The 22,990-nt window shown below is 38.5% G+C and overlaps 1 protein-coding gene across 5 annotated transcripts in view; it reads right to left on the reverse strand.

Moving 5' to 3' along the window:
- The window catches only part of bi (bifid), a 322,721-nt gene that overhangs the window by 227,868 nt on the left and 71,863 nt on the right, over positions 1-22,990 (reverse strand). The gene's annotated exons all lie outside the window — the stretch shown is intronic.

Below are 22,990 nucleotides of genomic sequence, written 5' to 3' on the forward strand. Positions count from 1 at the left end.
AATCGACGAAAAAAAAACAAAAAAAAGTGCTTGAAGAAGGCGGTACGATCCCAACCTGGTATATATACAAGGTTTGCAATTGCAGGCCACTTCGTTTTTCACTCGGCTTTCACAACACTTCACACGATACGTTTTTTTTTCGTTCACTCAATCACCCTTGTAGTGACGTCATAACGTTTGTTTCGAACAGCGCTGCCATATGAAATTTAATATGATTATGGTTATCATAAAAAAAACAAAAAAAAAAACAATTCGCCAGCTCATATTATTGACTTTAGAAAAGAATATAATCAAGCATAATCATCATTCAAAAATAGCTAGGATTTGTTTAACGATGGTAATACGTTTCTCGCAAAGTTTATATTTTTCCCTCTACCAACACAATACGTCAGGGCTAGATCTCCACACCTTGTATATACCAGGTTAGTACGATCCGTGGTACCATTACAGGTGATCTTCTGGACCTTGCACCGCCAAGCGCAAACGAGATGAACCTACAAGATTCAAGGGCTACGTTCCGTATTACATTCAAGAAACGATGGTTAGAGCTGTAGGATCTGGAAGCACGGCTGCAGCTGTAAATCGATAAAGTGTATGAGAAGTTTGACATAACACCATTGAACATCAGGCCAAAGAATTCAGTAAGCCCTTCTCACGCATGTATATTATAATGATCGATTATGATTTTGAACGATGTGATCCAACGCGTCGAAGAAGAATTTCCACCGAAATCTTCCAGCGGCATCCACTATCGAAGACACCGAAGATACTCGCTTGGAATTTTGCAAGAAGTTGTCGAAGTCCCATACCAAAAACCGATCAGCAACAATATTGGCCCCATTTGAGCTAAAGAAGAGATATCTACAGGTCGCTAGCGTCTGTCTGCGTCGGGCCGTTAATTGGACCGATCGGAGGCGATTACTATTGGAATACGGAAGCTGATAACTCCACAGTCAACCGAATTCCCTAACACCACAGTTTTTGAAACAGGAAGCAATTTCACTTGATTGTGTGATTTATTGTACACGGAGCATGGAACTTGGATCTTACTGGGGGTTTATAATCTCCTAAGACTGTTACAATTAAGCGGGAAAAGTTGCACCTAATTCTCCAATGTGTTTGGCCACTCTGCGTCTGCACTCCCTGAAGAAAAGTTGATCGTACTCCTATGATCCGGGAGGCATGTGTGCAGTGCCATATGGTAGTCAGATCATGCCAGACATATTCCATTTGAATGTGGGTGTGGATTTTTAGGTATTGTGAAATAACCACTGAATCTGCAGTAGAACTTGGGGAACTCGTTCATTTTTCAGTTTCAGTGTTTTTTCTCTGAAGCAATGACCTCACTGAAGATGAATTGTCACACAGTTTTGCAAAATTAATAAGACATAGGTGTTTGATCTAAACACGTCTCTCACGTATAACGGTGCGCCTTAGCTTATTGTGTTCAGAGTTAAATGGCTATTTGGCTCCCTTAATTTCAATATTAAGCATCATGGGCCGTTGAATAATTTTCCGCTATTTTCATCGCGATATTCACCCCCTCATTAAGCTCTGGGTGGAATCTAGTAATGTTGGAGATGGAGCTTGTTGTCGGTATGTGGCCAAAATTTCCAAAGCACTTCTTATTGCCAGCCTGCCACACCCCATTATTAGTCAATGGCGTCCCACACCCATCCAAAATCACAACATGACCATTGCTACATTGTGTGCACGGTTGGTCATTTTGCTGGACGATGGCCACATTTTTGCGCACCCGCACCGAGAGAAGACGAGTTCACTGTGAATAAAATATACTCTTTTAATTTGAACTCGTTTGGCCAGGCGGCTGGTTGCGATCGGGATTTTTATGACTGATTCACACCCCTTCTCCTACGATAATGACGGACGATGATGGACTTCTTTTTGTGAATTCTATTGAAGTCGTTTTTCAGCTATTAAATCATAAATGCGGAACAGAGCTCTGTAACCATTTCGAATGGGAAGACGGGCAAACTGTTTGTGGGGATCGTAAAATTTAAACCGACTCTCGATGGCCACCACAAACTGCCGGTCGCGAGGGCAAAGAATATGGACGCTCCGAATCGGCCATCAGGTCTGAACAAAGTATTCGCTCATAGCGCAGGCGTCCAAAGTCGTCATGGTCAGTGACCATCGTTCAACACCTTTTTATCTCTATCAATGAATTTACAATCCCATTTTTGACTTCCCGCCTCGCGTGCTGGTCTTGGCTTCTTTTTTCCGAGTGAATATTTTAATTAGCGACGATTATTATGCTTCCTTCGGTAGCGAGCTGCCGGCTGGCCAGTAGCACTGGATCAAACTTTTGGCCAACGTGTATTCCTGCCTTTTTTTTGGACCAGAAGCGTCTTTGAAAAAATAACAGACAAGTTCAGCCATGACGGATCACCCGGAGATGTTGTGCTTTCCTTTTCACTGACTTTTATTGGTGAGGAAAACGAAATGTTGCTTCATTCACCGCGTAAAGTGGCTCGTAAATTATCTCACTTTGAGTTGGAGAATTATTCCCTCCTCCACATAAGTCTTCGAACTCTCACAGAGACAAAGGTTCAAGCCGCAACTGAACGGTTGAAGTCACTGACCACCACCGGTTGTTCCCGGCGAGGCCGGACGAGCGTTAGATCTTAATTAAATTTTCCACAACGTTTGAGTTTGGCGGTTTTAGCTTCTTTCAACAATGTCGACTTTTGTGTATAGTTAATAAAATATAATGGCCATGAATCATAACTGGAAGCTGGTTAGTTTGTATTTCAAATTCAACTTATTTATTACATCGGATGTGTAGCGTTTAACTGTTTTGATTTTATCAATGTACATCTCAATTCAGTTCTGATTTGTTGATGTTTGGCTTGATTTAAATTCACTCAACACAGGTAAGCTCATTCACAATTCACAATTAATCCAATGAGAGAACAAAATTCCATTCACAATCAAATTCTTAGTTTGCTCCATCAAACCTGGGTGTTAAAAATACCAATTTAAAACCTTAATCAGATCTCCTTCCCCTTTGTTGGGTGCAGAACTAAATTGTTCGCAAATTGCCACCTTTCAGAGAGTAATCAATCTTCTGTTCATTTGTAAATGCAAAATTGAATCTCTCGTCTGCGGACTAAATCTGCCGTATAATTACATGGATTCGCCGGCTGAGGAGTGTTTCTTCTCTCGTTAAATCGCACACCTTCTATCTCATTTACGCGCACACACGTTCCTCTCAGCTCGCTCCAACGCCACGACAACGACGAGGTGCTTATTGTGTATAGTAGTTACATATGCATCTCCTTTGTCTTCTCCTGCTGTCGTTTCCTCTGAATCACCCACCTCCGACGCTCTGATGAGTGAGAGCTAAGTAATCATTATCAATTAGTGCAAACAAATTAATCACACTTTCCTGTGCATCCAAATCATTATAGCAAAACACAACAGGCATCCAAGTAGCCGTTAAGCTACCTACTGCCACCGCTTACTAAGATGAGGTATTTTTTGTGGCTGCTCGGAGTTTTCGCACTGCCCCTCCTAAGCGTTAACCCCATCACCTCAAGAGAGTTGCAATGTGAGCTGTGCAAGGCTCGTCGCCTCAACCGGCATCGAAGTGTAAAATTTGATTAAAAATGCACCAACTGCTGCCACTCAATCGGTGCGGGTGAGAAAGAAAACGAGAGGCACCTACAAAATGCACTCACAGGTAGATACATTCTCATGTACTTGGCGCTCATTAGCACAGGCGCCTAGTAATCAACCTTTTGCAACGTGTTTTCGCCGAGTAAGCTATCAGAAGAAGAACGGAAAAAAATTGGAACAGAATCACCTTGCTCTCCAACTGACCATCCGACCGATCAGAAGAGTACAAAGGAACGCCAAAGGTGCAATTCGCATTGTTACTCGTTTTAAAATGCATTTCACCTGTTAATTAATTAGGTTGATTTTGTTTTAATTCAACATTAATGCTCTTGTGTCTGCTTGTTGTTGTTATTGTTTTTCTGTGCAAGCACACGGGCGATTGCCTGATTTTATTTGCTTTCAGAACCACCCGGCGAAACGAACCAGTTCATACAGGGCTTATTATCATCCATCAAACTACACTGATGGTAACCGACATGCCATCATCGTCGTACGTCTCTTTATCGGAGGTGGCGTGGATTTTAGTCGACGTCGTCGTCGTCATCAACTTCCGATGAGAGAATGTGTCGAAAAATTAAAAACAAATCTGACTCATTTATAAGCAGATTAACACCAATCATCACCGAGCTGTTTGACTCCTGACAAAGTGAGAGACAAGTGTGAACCAAGTGTTGGCTGGTTAAAAGTAGGTAGTGTAAATTGAGGTAAGATGCACCTCCGAGGAAAAATGACATTTGGTTTTTTTACCTCGTTTTTGAGGATCTTTTAATGAACATTGCTAGTTCAATGTCTGAACTAACACTGCTGCATGATAAATCTACGAAAACATATTGGAAATGTATTCAAAATTTGCAAAAAGTTGTCATGTCCCGGAGGTGCATCTTACCCCATACCACCCTACTAAAATGAAATGAACGTACGGCACCAGCTATGAGTGTGACTGGAAATTAAACGAACCGTAATCGCTATCTTGCGTGATAGAGGAGAGCAAACAGCAAGTGCATTCGGAGTAGGTAGCTTAAAGAGTGAGATGTTCAACCTAGTTGGGTGCGCACTACAGCGCATCGCAAGTTTTGACACTTGATCATTGACGTTGCTTATTATCAGAGTCATACTCGGATTACCAGCTGATAGTTTGGAACGGAATAGGTTTCAGATCGCACTGTGGTTAAGAGTTGATTTATGGCGGTCCGTCGGGTTAACCAGATAGCCGATAGACATCGATTGACAAACGATGAGCATCATGGAGTGATCAATTCTTTATTCTATGTTCTTGTAAGTTATCCAGGGATGAACAACTTTAAAAGACAGGTCTAAAGTGCACACTACACGACAATTATTGTTGGCAATAATCGTATTATCAATTCATTCTATATTGACGTGAATACATCGATATTGACAATATTTATGTATCAATACTTGTAAGTATTGATAATATTTCTAACCGTGTGGGGGTCGTATAACGCGTTTCAAATTACTTTTCCACAATATCCTCTCGTACTCTGTAGACCAGTGATTACCAAAGGGCAGCCCGCCGGCCGCACGTGGTGCTTGGATCACTATGATGGCCGAAATGTTTGGAAAATAAGCAAAATTCAACTTAAAATATGACCATCGAGCAAGATACAGCCATTGAAACAATGGGCACGAGCACCACTGCTATAGCCACTCATAGTAATAGACCTGCCCCCGATGTATGCCTCAATGTTGTTATTTCCTTACGATTTGAAAGTTTTTTTTTTTTATTTTCAATATGTCTTCGAGAAAATATAAAAAATAGAAATAGAACTTCTATTGTAAATTGTTGCCTCATTTTCTTAAAATTCCAACGAGAAGCTATTTTCATTCAAGTGTACAGTCAGCAATGTTTGAAGATGCCTTTTGCTATGCATTGGTGAGCTACAAGCTCAGCAGCTGTCAGAATCCAGAGTAGATATTGATTTCTACATTCACTGTTCTAGAACATACTAGGAAAAATATAATACTACGTGTTTTATTATATTCACTTTAACGCTCTTGGGTCATTCGTGACTTGTCCTGGGGTGAGATTTGAACTGGTGACTTTGGCGTGAGAAGTATGGATACTAACCACTACGTCTGGGTCGCCCCCATCAAAATAAGTAAAATAGAAACTAACAACAAAAATTAGAAGACCATACCAAGAATTGCATGAATTTCGATCTTATACGGGAGTGAAAGAACCGATTACTTTGTAATAAATTAATGGTAGCTAATTACTTCTATAAGTTCCCTTTAAAGCATCGTACACATTATTGGTGCAACTGTTTTGAGATTTTTAATTATTCGTTGCTTAACGCCGATCGCTCCTATGAATAGACATATTTCTGAAAAGTTTGTTACCAGGTATAATCGCAAAAGAAGTTTTCACGCAGTCCGTAATAAAAATTTAAATGTAATTGTAATAAATATTTTAAGTTTGTATAGGAAATAATATGAAAAACATGAATAGATCCACCTATGGTGAGATCTGACCCTTCTTACTAATATAAATTCCGTCAAAAGTTCGCATACTATGTGAAATAATAGATGGATTTTCACATGGTATCACATGATGGATTTTGAACCAAGTCAGAAACTGTAAATATGTCAAGTTGAACCAAATGAACACGAGGTTGAAATTTTGTTTTGTTTTTTAATGGTTTACCAACAGTATTAATAGACATTTATCTCAGTTGGGCACTCCAATACTGACAGGCGAATTGAGCTATGGGGCCTACTAGGTAACTATAGATTTTCAGCACGTTTTGCGATTACATAATCAGAAACATGAATCGGAATGTTTCGAAAAAAGTTTTAGAATTTTGAAGTGAAAGTAATCCGTGTTTGATCACAAAGGAAAAAAAAACATTCAAATTCTAAAAAACTGCAAAAAAAAAACAAAACTGTATTTATAACTCGTCTCCAGAAAATATTGAGTGAATAAAAACACCCATACAAACTCCGAAAACCACAAAAAAAAAACACGTAAAAACCCACTCCTGAACCGAATCTAAAATACAATTGAAAGATTTTTTATTGATAGTTTGAAGTAGTACCTAACGAAATGAAAAATAAAACTAAGTCCGTAAATTTTATAATCCGCAAAAAAAAAAAACCTAAATTTCAAACTTCACGATCAAAAGCGATCCTCTAAAAAATGTTGAAAATGATCAAAGCTTTTCCTAATGGGTCATTACAGCTCAAGTGGGTACAGAATTTAAAATAGGTGTGGTCGATGTTACCGATTTGAGCCAAACTTGGCCAAAACGCTTATTTTGATATTCTGAACAAACGACTTTTTTGATTTTGCTAGATCCTTCTGGGCCTAGAAGAAGAACATGACAGTTACGTTCATGAATGGAACGCGTGTTTTAAAAAAATTAAAAATAAAGCTTCAATGTTCATTTTTCTTTATAACTATAAAAAAGCATTCTTGCTCGTGAGATTGTATCTAAAAAAAAATTAATTAAATGTATTATCAGGTAGCAGCTGTCATCCACAACTGCAATTTTATATACCTGCTCATCTTTGTGATTTAATTGTACTTCTGAAGCACAGCGTTTTGGTTGTATCCCATAGGAACGTATTTTTCACTTTTAGGACCACAATTACATTATGAACAGAAGTAAATAAATGAGCAAGTTATGATTTCATATAATGATAATCCTGCGCAGAACATGTTGAAAAATAACGTAAAAATATTATTGTGCCAAAAGGAATTCGAGAAAAACATAAAAAAATATTAAATAGCATTGATTTTCCACCAGAAAAGTTCAAAACTACCACTCACTCATCTGGTCATACCACAAAAACTATTTGTTCAAATCATTTGCCCTTGAAAACACATCAAGAAGAAGAGTTTTCCAAACTCTGGTGAAAATTTGAGCCCAAAATAAAAACGCCCATGGGGAAAATTGCCCATTTTTTACAATTTGGATACCTGCCGGTAATTAGCTAGTTAACTGTAGTTAATATAACTTACATTTATAAGAATCTACATTGAAAAACCTCCAATCTCTTTTGAAAAATTAAATTTTTAAAAATCTCGAAAACCCAGGGTTGTAGCCAAGAGAGATCTAGGCACTTCAGAGCAAAATAAAAAAGGCATTTGTTCAGAATGGCAAAATAAGCGCTTTGGCCAAGTTTGGCTCAAATAGGTGACTTGTAATATTTTGTAATTGTCAGAAACAAGAAAATGTTGGAAAGTATGTATTTGACACATAAAACCTGTCAATTTCGCTTTCAGTGCGTCACTACCAGCGAAATTATGACTCGCGAGCGTTCACTCAGAGTTAGCGCTCACGAATCGTAAAATCGCTGATTATGACGCACTGAAAGCAATAATGTCAGGTTTTATGTGTTAAACACCTAGTTTACAACCTTTTCTTGTAGCTTACAAGTACTTATTATCATTATAATATGTAATGATATCATAATTCCGAAAAACATGTTTTTATAGCAAGTGAGTGGAAGTAACCCTGGGTGTTCCCTCTTGAGCTGGAATGACCCGTATGGAACTATCTTGAAACGAATATGCATATATATTAGAAAATGATTGCAGTTTAATTAAATGTATTAAAAACTAAGTAGGTGTTTCTAAATGAACCATATGCTAAACTTTCTATTTCAATAAGAAAGGAAGCAAAAAGATAAAATATTACAGTGCTATAAATTTTCAAATAAGTTATATTTAAAATTCTCAACTATACAGCATTAGAGCCGATTCATTTATTATGTCACGCTAAATGGAGGAAAATTAGACCCCGTGATAATTTTCTTATACCTAATGCATTGCTTGTCCCAAAATCATAACCTCCCCCTCTCCCTTAGAGCGTGACATAATATGTGCATCAACTATAAATCACACGCTCCCCAACGCTTCATCACTGGTAACTTTTCCATATCATAAGACAAACTACAGAAATAACCCAGAGAACCAGAATGCAAAGAAATGGCTTATACGTACAAAAGTGGAGGCCATATACGTGCATATTTTCGTTTAATTTTAAACGAGTTGATTTCACATCATATGCAATTTGATCTGTAATAACAAATCCATTTTGAAAAGTCTTACGATTTAATCCGATTAAATTTGTGATACAGTACGACGGAAAGATGAGTCATCGCATATAAGTCGGAAATTTGCATTCTATACGATTTAACTTAAACATAATGCGAGGTATGCCATTCTAATATGCGATTTTGACTTAAACTGTAGCAATTTACGATACTGTCTGTACATTGTTATACGACTTCTGGTTGTCTGGGAAGCAATACAACCCCTTATTCCTAGAGACGTGTTGGCAAGTCGATTTATGTGTTTCTGCAAATGTCTATTAAAAATTTAATTCCTTTGTATTTTGTATCTCTTTATTAGCTTTTGTTTGTCTTGTCCCCCCGTCTTGATGAGTCTCATCGTCGCCTTCTGGTCACGATAGCCGGTCGAACTCTAAACGAATCTAGAACCACACTACCGTTCATACTGGCGACAACGCTCTGATGAGACGACGAAACCCCACCCCAAGCTCCTCCCTTGATCCTATCCTTCGACAATGTACCCCTCTAACCTCGGATAAGCCGCGAGTATTCGGTCCAACTACTACTAGACATAGAATTAAGTGAATTTTGTTACAAACAAAGAACAATGAACTATCGGCTCCGTAAAGCTAACACGATTGAGCCTTCCAAATAAACGAACTAATTAAAAAAAAATCGTGTCGTCAAGCTTCCAACGTTGTTTGCGAAGATTTTGATTTTAACTTAAGGGCTGTTCATAAACTACGTAGGCAGTTTAGGAGGCGGGGGGTTGTCAATTATCCACGGCCCATACAAATAACATACAATGCTGCGAGAGACAGAATCTCCTCTCATTATTTTCAGATTGAGATAGGGATTGGGAAAGCTAAATTGGGTTCGGGTGTTTGAGCGTTAACTACCCGCCTTGAAATAGAGTCTTTAGCCAAGCACTCCAACAGCAACAGCAGTCTCTCAACTTGCAACAGTGGCGCTTAAGCTGCTGAATGTTTGAAGCTTTTACATTTGTTACAATTTTAACCAGGTGTGCAAACAAAAACGAACTGGCTACAGTTACAGATATAATTTTCCTCTAGAGTTTACAGTTGCTACACAGCGATATAAATGTGAAAAAGCTTAGGCTTCCATCTCTTAGTTCGCCTTTTGTCCACCTAAAATATTGATAAGTTTAACAAACAATCAAGAGTTTATCAATAATCAACAAAGCATCCTGTTAAAAGCTACCCCGCAATTTGACGTGTGAAATGCAATGTCTTTTAAATTCTGCTAGTGTTGTTGCACGTTTAATGTGTGCTTTGTATTGAAAACATGTAGGGGAAATGGATGTAATGCCTGCCTAAATGCCCCTAATTTGGACCCATACATAAATTCAGCAATCGACTAAATTTTCAATAGTGGCCAAAAATATCCATGAGTGCCGTTCCAATGACGTGTTCATCTAGATAAAATTGATAAATAGCAGATTTTAAGCGATGGACCCAATCTTAGATCATTAGAGTCATTTCCTCTATTCCTTAAAAAAAAAACAACAAATCAAGAAATGTGGTGTTCCTATCTACATCCGCGTTTCTTGTTTTATATCTATGAATATCAGTTCTTCTTTCAATTCGATCTCACAAATATGATTTTGAAGCCAAGAGCTGCGATGCGTAGGGATGATGGAGCTAAAATGGGAACTATGGTGGTTCTCCACTCAGCTCATTCGATTCTAAATCTGGTCCTGATCATTATTCCAACATTTGAGTTTATTTGGATGCGAACTCATACTGCATTAGCCAAGTTTGTATGGGATCTACTATGGAAAATGTGAATTTTTGGTTCTCATCGTTCTAGACCCTCGCTTTAAGAATCTACGGAAAAGTTTGCTCTCAGTACTTATGTGAAATATTTTCAGCTAAAACTTTGCTCAAGATCGAATTTTAATAGAAAGTCACGAGAATTAGTGATACGTACGAGCTCGCATCCAAACGAGCTTAAATTTAAGGAGAATTATCAGGTCGTGATTTGAAATCGTTGAACTGATGTTTTGAACCACCGTTAAGGGCACCCTAAGGAAGCGGCGCTGATGGTGTAGTGGTAAGCGTGATTACCTCTCACCCCAGCAGGCCTGGGTTCAATCCCAGTCGGCGTCGCCGGGATGTTCTGAGACATACGGAAGGGAAGTAAAGCCGTTGGTCCCCGGTTCATCAGTTGATAGGTCGATAGGTAGGGTTCAGGTGTGGGAGCTGCCTCCCTGACGTCGGTCACGGAAAACAAGATCGAAGGAAAACAAATCTAGGGAAAAAAAATGGGCACCCTAAGGTGATTGATGTGTTTATGGTGAAAATAAGTGTTTTCTGAGTATCTCGATAGACATAATGCTAGTTTATCTTGTGTTCTTTGATATGAAGTACAGATATTAATTTAGAAGCTTATTTATCATCATTTTAATTCAATTGCAAAAAACCTATCATGTTGAATTTTTTTTTGAGGATGAAGTTAAACGGTCATCATCGAGAAATCGTTAGAAATGTAGCGTGTAAGGGGCTGTTCATTAACTACGTTGACAGATTTTTGGGATTCTTAACCCCCCCCCCCTCCCCACGCGTAAACAATTGTCCATACATTTTTTTTTAAATTTGTATGGACCGTGGATAATTCTCAACACCCCCCCCCCTATCTACGTAGTTTATGGACAGCCCCTAAATTGTGACTCAGCGGTGCCAACCGTGTAAAAAAAACCGTGTAATAAAACCGCGTAAAAACCCGTCTTAAAAAATACTTGAGTGGTAAACTTGATAAAAGGATTTTCGATGATAATTTGGTAGTGAAGTAGCTTCAAATGATACCTAAGAAGCAGGAGAGCATGTTCAAAATACACGCATACCATTAAAAAAATCTCTGCAAAAAAAATTGATTTTCATGGAAATTATTTTTAATTCATATACCTATATCGCAAAACTTCAACTTTTTTGCTATGAACGAATCCACATATGAAAACCGCATTTGCATAGATTTTCACCCCTATGCATGTTTATTAAACCCTATTTAAATTGGGTAGCAGTTTTAGCAGTGTTTGTACTTTTTTCATGTAAAATTCTGAAGATCGACTTTGTAAAAATAACGTCAAAACGTATGTTAAGGATGATGTCACATGTTTTATTAATTTTTGAATAAATTCATGCTTTTAGAAAACCACAGAATGTTTCGATTGTCATGAAATAAGGTAGCAGCAATAAGAGTTCTTCTGACGACACCCATTTAACCACACCAATATATTTTACCCCAACTCCTCTAAGTTTCAATTAATCCATCAATATTGATAACCAAGAAACGATTTTCCATAGAAAGTGCAGGTAACACATCCATGACTAAGATGATGAATAGGTTTTAAGTATAATGCGACAGTTGTGTTAAAAATTAAACCAAAATTTTCATCTAAATCAGCTTAAGGGAAACCAAAACTATACCATCCATTGTGTGACGTCAAAACTCGCCGTAGCTCGAATTCATGCACTCATAGGGATCCAACGCACAGTGGGGCGAAGCCGGTCGAAATTGGCATGAATTTTTCTTGAATTATTATTTCAACAAAATTGTTTTTCAGATTCCCAGATTTATTTTAGCCCAAAGTGAAAAATATATTTTTTGCAAAGTGAAATAGATGAAAATTTGTTGAAAAACAGTAAATTTATGACCAAGGCATGACACAATAATAATTCAAGAAATTCAAAATATGTATGAAATATTTCAACGGCATCATTTTTTTCTCATCCTCAACGAGTATATAGTACAATAGAATTACCTAAAATGCCTTATCATCTTTGTTTATCTAAGCTATTATATTACTAAATCACTATTGAGCATAGTTTTTAGACATCTATAACTAATATGCTCCCAATTGCGTCAATATGGGGTTTGTACTGCCTGACAGGGCTTTTCAAGTCTTTTATAAATATTTGGACCACCTTTTGCTCAAATTTGTGCTTATATGTAAAATTTAATATTTTTAGAAGATTATTTTTTGCGATTATATTTAGCAGCCACCCTACTGTTTCGATTAAATCTTGTCCTAAAGCGGTAAAAATATTTATGATATTAAAAAAAATCGATGATCCAGAAAAAAAATGCCATTATTTTTACAACTTTACTTGTTATTTGCAATAAAACCGCAAAATTAATATTTTAGAACCGCCGTAAGATATTATATATTTTAATACATCATTTTCCACGTTCCAAATCACTTCAAAAGTATATCGGTTAACATTTTAAATAAAACAATTTATTACGATTGGTTTTTGTATGGGATCACTCCACTGTGCAACGACCAAAACAAATGACCCCAAAACATTAAAGCCATAACAAGGAAAAATTTCAAACTCAAACTCTTGCAATTTTCACCCAGCATCGTTGCTGTACAGCAAACATAACGCTTGACCCCAGCACGCCACGCTGCATCAACGACACGACTCAATTCAGCTGCTGCTGCTGCTGCTGCTGCTGCTGCCGCTAATTTCACCTCGTTGGAGTGCAGAAGCGTGGCTTCCTGACTGGCGCCTTACTGATTCCTCGGGGTGAACAAAACAGTACGAAACGAGGGACAAGGCAAAACAGACAGAAAGAGCGATTGAGTGATTTCTGCCCCAAAGGCACCCAGGCCAATAGGATAATTCAAATTGTTTTATTTAAACACATCATCATCATCGTGAAAATCATCTGTTTCACGAGCAACGAGCATGCAGCAGCAGTGCATCGAATGCCAAAGAGCCATCATTAACCATCATCGTTGTTAGAGACCTGCTGCATTGACCACCCCGCTAGTAAACACTGGCAACTTCAGGGTCGAAGTTAACTCTGATCGATTTAAGGTAATTTTGATGATCACGAGAAGCTTCATCCCTGACCGAAGCCCTTCAACGTGGCGCTAAGGCTGTCGACGCCTGTGGAAGGAAATGCTGGGTAAGATCGCGCTTCCTCGCCTGGCCAAGGCAGGCAGTGAATATATTGTTTTTCTGCACTTGATTCCACGGTTTCGAGCAGCTCCGGACCTCCCGGGACTATAGACCCACAAGCTTCGGGGAAGATTATTGTTTTGTCTGTCTCTGGAAGGAGGAACCCTCAACTCTGCTGTCTGGATATTCCCGTAGTTAGTGTGGTGTGGATGGCCTCAGTTACGAGCGTTTTTATTTTCGCCACGACCTGCGCGATCCAGTGCACGTTAACACGATGTTTTCAGGTGTCCTCATATACTTTGAGCACTCTGCAGATCGTTAAATGAATTGAGATGGTAGCCTGTGGCAGGAAGCATAATTTTCAGGAAAAATTCTAAAAGAAAAGATGTGTGTGGTTAAACAAACACAACAAATTATGAAACATTCCCGTCACGATTTGTATGTTACAGAGAGAGCAGACCGAGCATAGGGGGTTGATGAGCAAGTGAAGTTTGATTGGAATTTGATGCTGATTTTTTACCATAGATTAACTATACGATAGATAAATGAAGTGGAAATAAAGCAATATGAAGCATTTTCCATAATCTGATAACCTGTCTGCACTAACATGATGTTGGACTTAAAGTTTATTGGTAATTGCGATGTGATTTAACAGATGGTTTTGACAAATGGAAAAATTAATTATTCTAAATTTTAGCTTTGATCATCCAGCCAAAAATTTCGTTGACTCTTGTCCCATTTGGTTGTTGATTGAAAATAATAACCATCAAACGCTTCGTTCTGACTCGCAAGACAAACAAAAAATCACCAAGAGGAAAAAACAGAGTTCGAAGGAAAAACAAACAAAAAACACAATTGCGTGGAGACGAGTGGAACCGAGTGGAGGTAGCTCCTCTTGATCAGGGTAATTTCACCAACAACACGACCAGCATACCCCGACTCCCCCCCCCCTTCCACCCACCAGCAGTAGAGTATCGAAAGGTGCAAGGCTTTAAAAACGGAAAGGAAAAAAAGCAATGCACACAACCACCTCGCTCGTCATCATCACCCAAACGCTTGATCATGCTCCCGTCATTGTCTTGTCCACGACTGCACAGAGTGGTTGGTCAGGGGAGTCCGAGGCTGTCCGAGACCTCACACCCCCTTCCAGGAGGTACGCATTCTGCACCCAGCCAGGCACTGAAAGTCGTGAGCACTTGGAGACGCGAAAAAAATGCATGCTACCAGACATTGGACCATGAATATTCATAACCTATAATAACTATATCAGCATTACTGCCAATAGCGTTAATAACAACAATAATGCCAAAAAAAAACTGTTCGAATGATGCGGAAAGGAGATAACGATTGCGGTGCAGCGAGGTGAAGTGGTATTATGATGGTATGATTGAAGGAACGGCAAAAAAAAATTGAATTCGCGAAAGATGGAAAACAATTTTCCAATTTTGAACGAGAAAATTGATGTGAATCAATGAGTAAATAATTTTCGAGGAGGTAAGGACGTCAGAATTTGGGTGTTGATAAGTGCTGAACGATGCCTCCTGAGAAGTTAACATAAGAAGGACATATATTTCGCAAGTTTTTTTTTTTCATTAAAGGATTGATACATTTTATTCTAATCAGATCATGCAGCGTCGTGCTGATTTTTTTTCTCATCTGCTGCCACTAAGTAATAAGCTACTTAAAAAAAAATATCAAATGATGAATCAGGGTAATTAGTTAAAATGAAATATTTTGAAATTATTTTTAAAAGAGTCCGATTACTAAGCAATGTAAGACAACTGAAATCCGGCATATTGGCTGATGTTTGCTGGTACCCTTCTGTTGAAGCTTCTACTGAATATTTTCATTTCAAGATCAAAAATCAGGTTTTGTAAACAAATTTTCTTGCGACCATTTCACGTGAATTAGAGCTCGTCTAAGACACTATCGCATAGATGATGCTTTTGATGTACTGGGTTTATATAGGAGAGCTCTGATTCACGAGAAAAAGCCACAAGATGTCTTGTTTCAGAAACTGATAAGGCTTGTTAAATGAACCGAAGGAAATGGATTCTGCACTTTTTGGCCATCAGATGTCGCTATTGTTGTTTGTGGCTACATCCGTTGGAAACTATAGAGGTACCATACATATTTTGCAGTGTAACGTACTCTATTTCGTAGTCTGTGAGGGGGAAATCAAAAACTGAGTGTCATCAAAATACATGGCATGTACAGAGATTGAGCTCGTGACAACACCTGGACCCTACTTATGAACCGGGGGCCAACGGCTATACTTCCCTTCCAAAGGAAGGCGTGATCAGAGGTTTTATGCCTCAGAAAATCCTGGCGGCACCGACTGGGATAGAACCCAGGCCTTTTGGGATTAGAGGCAATTACGCTTACCACCACACAACCGCGGTGCCGCTTATTGCTGATATTGATTTTACATATCATCAAAATTCTTTTACTTTCAATGTGCTCTTAGCTGTCAACAGCAGCAGCTGTGTATTTCGGTGCGGATCACGAGATAGTCTGTTTATTCGATAGCAACTATTGTTACAGAGCTTGTTCATTATTTGCAGCTCGTTCGTTGCCGTTGGAACAGACACCTGAAAATGTCCGTTTAAATAAAGCTAACGATGGATGTTCCAGATGATTGCTACAGATCGGATCGCGGAGGAGAAATCATTGTTCATAATGCTATTAAGATTAATCGATGTTTCATACTTTGTTGCATAGCCATGAGCAGTTAAGTACAATACGTGCGAGTTTATAATTTTCGTATGTCATTTGGGAGAAATTACCTGCGGACATATAAACAAGTGTACGGGGTGTATATATGGAGGTAAGAAATGAAATTCCCATCTCGCTGACTTCTTCAATCGGAAGGGGAACATATTCTTTCAAGGAATAAAAACTTGTGATTTTTATGCAATATGGAAGGACATCGGATAAATTCCTGTTTCAAGCGGAAGAACTGCAAGCAGCCAGTACAATAATAACAGGAAGAAGAAACCAACAATGGTACGAAGAACAGCGAAGTACCAATACGTACGTTGGTGACTGGAGGTGCATTATAAATGGACAAAAACAAAGATAAAGCGGAAAGTGGACTGCAGGAGCAAATGAATAATATTGCATGAAAAATAAAAAAGAAGTCAGATCTTCTGTGTTGTCTAAGGGTTCAACTTGCGATGTCATGGTTTTTGTATATTTTTTCGCGTGTGAAAGAATTCGGAAAGCCTTGGTTTTGAAAACGCTTTTCCGTTAAATAGTATTTCCGATGTGATTTTGGGTAAGTGGATTACGAAAAGAGGGAATGAAAGAAAGCAGTACATATATTCAAAGCAGTCAATAGTTTAAAGTTATTTCTATGCCAATCAGTGCACAATTGTATGCCACGTCCATGGAAGTCTGGAAAATTTCCAATCCGTAAGATTTGCTAAACTGAACTGTAAATCACACCCGCCGTCTTCGTCTTGGTAATATCATGCCTTAACTGATGGGTCGCTCGAACATCTTCAGGACGAGAAGGCAAAACATAACTACAGAAAACCCAAGTAACGAACAAGCCCAATAGCAGTGCTGATAAAAATCGCTTCTTCTACACTCAAATAAGCTGAAAATGAAGGCAACCTTGAAAGATAAACCAACTACCTGCATGAATTTGAATTTTGACATGATAACATGCTCTTGATCAAGGCAACCACTGAGTTTCGAAGTCAACATTTGTTTTTGTTCATTCAAAGATGCGTATTCATTATCGCCTGTTCTGTTGTCATATCAATATTCATAATCATCTTGGTGGGGATGATTTCAAGTATCAAATGCAAAATTATTATTTTCGTTTTACACAAATATACCGTTGTGGAACGTGTTATGTTGCTTTTTTCATTCAGATCGATGGAAAATTATTACCTTATGCAGGTATGATGATAATATCGAGGTTTCAACCTCTGCGATCGATAATATTCAAAATAATCATTTATGGCAAAAAGATTTTTTTTTATTATAGTCACGTTAACACTCTTGGGTCATTCGTGACTTGTCCGGGGGTGAGATTTGAACTCGTGACTTTGGCGTGAAAGGTTTGGATGTTAACCACTACGCCGGGGTCGCCCCCAACGCAAAATGAATTTGATTTGTTTGTTTTTGTGGATCATTCCGATTTTGACAATTTTGGGTTATTGAATATTAACAAACGTGTATTCGTCGATGGATAATGAACTCATTTGTTAATTTATTTATTCCCTTATTTAACGTCGGTCTCTGTTCCGCAATCTAGTGCCAATCACCGACGGACATCCATTGCCATCCATTGATGCCAATCGAATGTGCAGGAAGGCAGCTTCCACACCTGCGTAGGATATCGCACCCATTCAACACACATGGGCCGGGACAAACGGCTTTACTTCCCTTCCGAAGGAAGACGTGACCAGAGATGTTTATGCCTCAGAAAAATCCCACCGACCTCGGCTGGGATTGAACCCAGACCCATTGGGGTGATAAAGCAGTCACGCTTACCACTACACCACCGGCGCCGGCTCACTCGTACGTTGACAGCGAAGATTTTTAAAAGAAACGCAATTCATCCACACTGGGTAGAAGCGATAGTCAGTGCGGGTGAGGGTAAATGAGAAAAACAGACACTGGCCAATAGTCTAGAGCGGGTCAATAATCTTGAAACGGTTAAATAACAACTTCAATTTTGTGAATTTTCACTTAAATTTGACAGATGAAAACTATCACTGCTATTCCACCGTATTTATTTCTGACAAACAATTAATTAATTTCGACATACACTTAGTCAAAACTCGGTCGATCAACAATAGTCGGATTTTTTATTTATTTTCGATGCTTCACTTTTAAGCGGAAGTACTCACGCTAACTTTTGTAACACGAGCTGCGTTGTGCTCAATACAACAGTATGTTATTTTCGTCTTGAGAGCACCTGACTTCCTCCAAAATATTTTTCAAGTAATTAACTATTTGACATGGGTATTGCATTTCATGAAACATATTTGGTGGAGCGAGTCCCAAAGTTAGTAGGTTTTTAACTTACAATAAAACGTAAAACAGCCACAACAGCCAATGAAATTCAAAATGGTTTTAAGTCTATTTATGGGATATTAAAATAAAATACCCAACCAACTTCAAATACTATCATTAACAAAACTAACAAATAATTTTGATTATCCCCATACAATTTAAAATTCAGAATAGTTGTCTATTTCATTTTTAATTATAAAGTAATGTAGCCTACCTATAGACAGGACACGACCCTCAGATTGAGAAATGATGCTCAAGCAATTACCATTCTCTGGGAAAGCAATCATCGGTGCGATTGGTAGGGTAGGACAGTCCAAAACACACCCCTGGGGTAAAATGGCCAAGCTATGTTTGCATACCTTTCTTATTATGAATTTGTTGATTTAAGGAGCTGCAATTCTAGTTAAGTACTAGTAGTTTATATTCTGACATAGAATTAGTAATGGGAAAGGCTATTTTATCCCAGGGATACATTCTGGACTGCTCTCCCCTATGAAAAATTATGTAATCGCTCAAAATACAAATCAAACTAGCGCTGAACTGAACGCTGTTTTGGGATGGAAGTGAGAGCGATTAAGTTTTTCTGATATTTATTCTTTTTCTATAGATGTTCAATACGTTTCTTTTAGTTTCAGTTCATCGGCTCTTTTCAATCCTTCCATTTAATGAAGTTTGAGGAAGGGTCATGAAAGTAGTTGTGATGTGAGTAAGCTGATGAGTAGCGGATATTAAACAAAATTAACCAAAAGTCATCAGCTCTTTTTAGTAAATTGAATATTTTGAACAACTGGTGAGCAGGACATATTGAACAATGTTCTTAACGCTGTTTCAGAATACAAACTGATTTGGGAAATCCTGGTATATTTTCAAATATTATAAAATTATGCATGAACAGTCTCAGTTCAAGCTACTCTCCTATGCCATTGAAAAGTGGCCAAATTTGGTACTTTCCACGTCCTTGCATGGGTTAAACATGATCTCCGTACTTCCTACTTCATCTCGTCACGTTGAAAAAATAACTTGTCGGTCGCTTACCACAATGAAACCATCTAAGAGTATTGCCATCTCGTTCCGGACCGGGACCCAATGTTCACGTACAATGAGGGTGAATTGAGCAAGTACTGCACCAACTAACACTGGTTCTGGGAGTGCACAATCATCGATCGTTCTGAACACGACAACTTTGCAGCAAAACAACAGCAGCAGAAAATGTTCCAGCAAAACACAACTCTGTTGTTGTCTGTAGGCTAATAACGAAAACATACCTATCAACGATAAATCATTAACGTCGTTTTTAATTTACATTTAAATTGCGATATAATTACGTGTCTGGATGGGGCGTTGAAAGCTGCCATGGAAGTGAGAAATATCTAATGAATATATGCGCACAGATCGCACTCGGGTGCTAATGTGTGCACTATTAAAACTGTTCCAGTCAAATGTGGAAAAACTGTTTTACAACTAGAACAGATCGGCACTCTCACACCTTCTAGGAGATTTGTTTTTGCAGTATAACTATACTAGTGACGGCTGTTGGTCTGTTTTCTTATGTAACGTTATTGATGAATAGGTGCGATTTTTTTTTCTTGGGGTCAGAAACGGACGGTAACCAGCACAGCTGATAAGCTTACCGTGACTGATTCCATTCACCATCGTCACCGTCAGCCATCAATACGACAAAACACTACAACAACTGACAAAATCGGAAGCGTGGGAAGCTCATTCAAAGTTCACCTGATCCCCCGTAAAAGCAAACCGACCAGCAGCAGCTTCGAGGGTATCGAATTTCATCTTCCCAGTCGAAACGACGAACGGGACTCTCTGCCTCCCTGGCCACTGACTGACTCAATGTGCTGTGAAACAGCGGAGACGGGCGTCTTCGAGCTTGTTTCCCTGTCTCGGTCTCGATGACGCCAAATAATTAGCTTAAAATGACCATAAATCTCTCATTTATTTCCTTCCCCCGGGTTGGCCACATGGCACGAGTACGATGTGGCTGGTGATGGAGGGGCTTCTCACGGGGTCGATCGTCAAAACGTAGCAACGATGAACTGGCCGAAAACCATGGAGGAGATATACATACTATTGAAAACTGATCATTCCGCGCTACACTGCTTCTTCTTCTTGCTATTCTACGGAACTAATAAACCTTCGAAAGGTTTTTTTTTTTTCGTTGTTGCTCTGTAACAAAACAACGGGAAGATGGTGATTGGATTCCGTGACGACGACGACTACGACGATGATGATGATGATGATGGCGACGCGGTGGAGAGAAGCGAGTTTTCATTCATAAATATAGTGTTTCGAGCTGCTACGATTCACAAAATAATTAATATTCAAATGAACCATCCACCAGTTCATTCATGAGAAAGTGAGAATGAAATGTCGATAATATACGATGTTCGGCAGGACGTTAATATATCCGTGAGATTTTCTGTCGTTTCGTTCATTGTGGGTCGAACTGGGTGGTTTATCGTTTTGGGACTGGGACAGTGTTAATCATTTCTAGGGTAAACGCTCTTATATTTGCGGTACGTTAGAACCGTTAGGTTCATTTAGTTGTGTATGGAGACTCCATACACAAATATAGGAGCCTAACGTACTGCAACCATAGGAGCGTTTACCCTATCACATTGAGACGATAATGTAGAGAAATTGTAGTTGGTCAGTATTAAGAACCGTAGATCATGGTCTAGGATGTCTAATACAGTCACCATCATTTTTTGTTATTGGAAACCCCAAGCAGCACACATCCATCACAATAAGTTGCTACAACCTGAATGTGACTGGAATTTATTACATACAGATAACCAAAACTTTTAGTGTGCAGCTAGAGACGCCGTCGCAACGATTTGTAACAGTATCAGAATTATTTTCATATGCGGGTTTTTACAGTTATGATGATTATTGTAGATAAATATGGCTTTATACATGTTCTTTGTCTTTGTCAAGATATTGTCAGTCCGGCTATATTAAACACTTCACTTCACTTGGAGATACGTGAGGCACACAACACGTACACGTACCAGGATTTCATAACATCCAGTAAAATGTCAAATCAAACTCAACACCACCAAGTACTTGGCACTGATGAAGTCTGCAAGTAGTAGACGAAATACGCGTATCTGTCAAAAGATAAGCAATTATAACTGAATTTAAAGGAAATAAACCAACACACTCAACGCTCTTCATAAAGGGATTCCGTTAAGAGGTTCGACAAATTTAAAAGACTTAATAGTTAACACGGGACGAAAAATATGAAAATGTTGAAAAATCGTATGTCTTCTTTGTGTGTGTCCGTTTTATAAAGTAAACAGTCCTTACGCTTTTAGAAAACTCTCTTTCAACTGAGTAGAAGTTACTCTCTCTCTCTGTCTCTCTCTTTCTGATTCAGATGGACGACTGTGTAGCATCTCTCTTTCTTACATGAACAACCGAACAATCGATCACGCGCGATCACTATCATACTAGGCATTAAAGAGAATGTGAGAGCAAGCATCTTTTTTTTGTTACCAAGCACAAAACGGTTCCATATTCCTCCCTTGATCATTTGTGGGAAGGATATTTTCGGTGTACCCCTACTAGACTAAGTATTAAGTTATTTTTGATAATTTACAAACAATGAAACATTAGATCCGTAAATCAGTCCAGTACTTCGTCAGTAGTTCAACTAAATATATTTTTATAAGATTTAAGATTTGATATAATCATATGATCATGGTGTCTCTGAAAGAACACAATTAATATAAAAAGTATGAGGTTGTATCCGAGACACGACCGTAGATTTGACGAAGGATTACGAAAGGGAGTTTTGATGTCACAGCAAAAGTATAATATATGCTATACTATATTACTATATTAGTTTCTTAACTCGTTATCAGTGAAGAAGTTCGATTGGTTGAAATTCGGAAGCAATTTGAGAGTTCTGTTTGTGAGGTGCTCTGTCGATGTCCATGCACAAGCAAATCCAGGACGATATGTCTTGGATACAATCTTTTACTCTTTAGTTAACACTTATATCAGTCATTTGTGGTCCTGAAAAGAACCGATGGGTTGGAAGCATGGAAGCCAGTTAAGAACAATTCTGTGAAAATTTGTCCTCGATGTTCTTGGAGATGATAGCGGTGCGGAAATGAAATATGTGCCAGGGAAAAAAAACATCAATCCCAGAATCTGAGCCTACCGGACGGTACCTACGTTTATGCTTTTTGATGCAAATTTAAGCCTTTTCTGTTAAGAAAATTCGGCAAGATTATTTTTTTGGCATAATTCTCTTAATAGTAGGTTCTTAAAATTTGAAACAAAAGGCATATAGATAGGTACGGTCTGCCTTGCTCAGTGCTTGGAATCAATAT

This window comes from Ochlerotatus camptorhynchus, unplaced genomic scaffold (assembly GCF_037179485.1).
Source record: "Ochlerotatus camptorhynchus isolate MF236.1 unplaced genomic scaffold, CSIRO-AGI_Acam_v1.1 ptg000003l, whole genome shotgun sequence".
NCBI lineage: Eukaryota > Metazoa > Arthropoda > Insecta > Diptera > Culicidae > Ochlerotatus > Ochlerotatus camptorhynchus.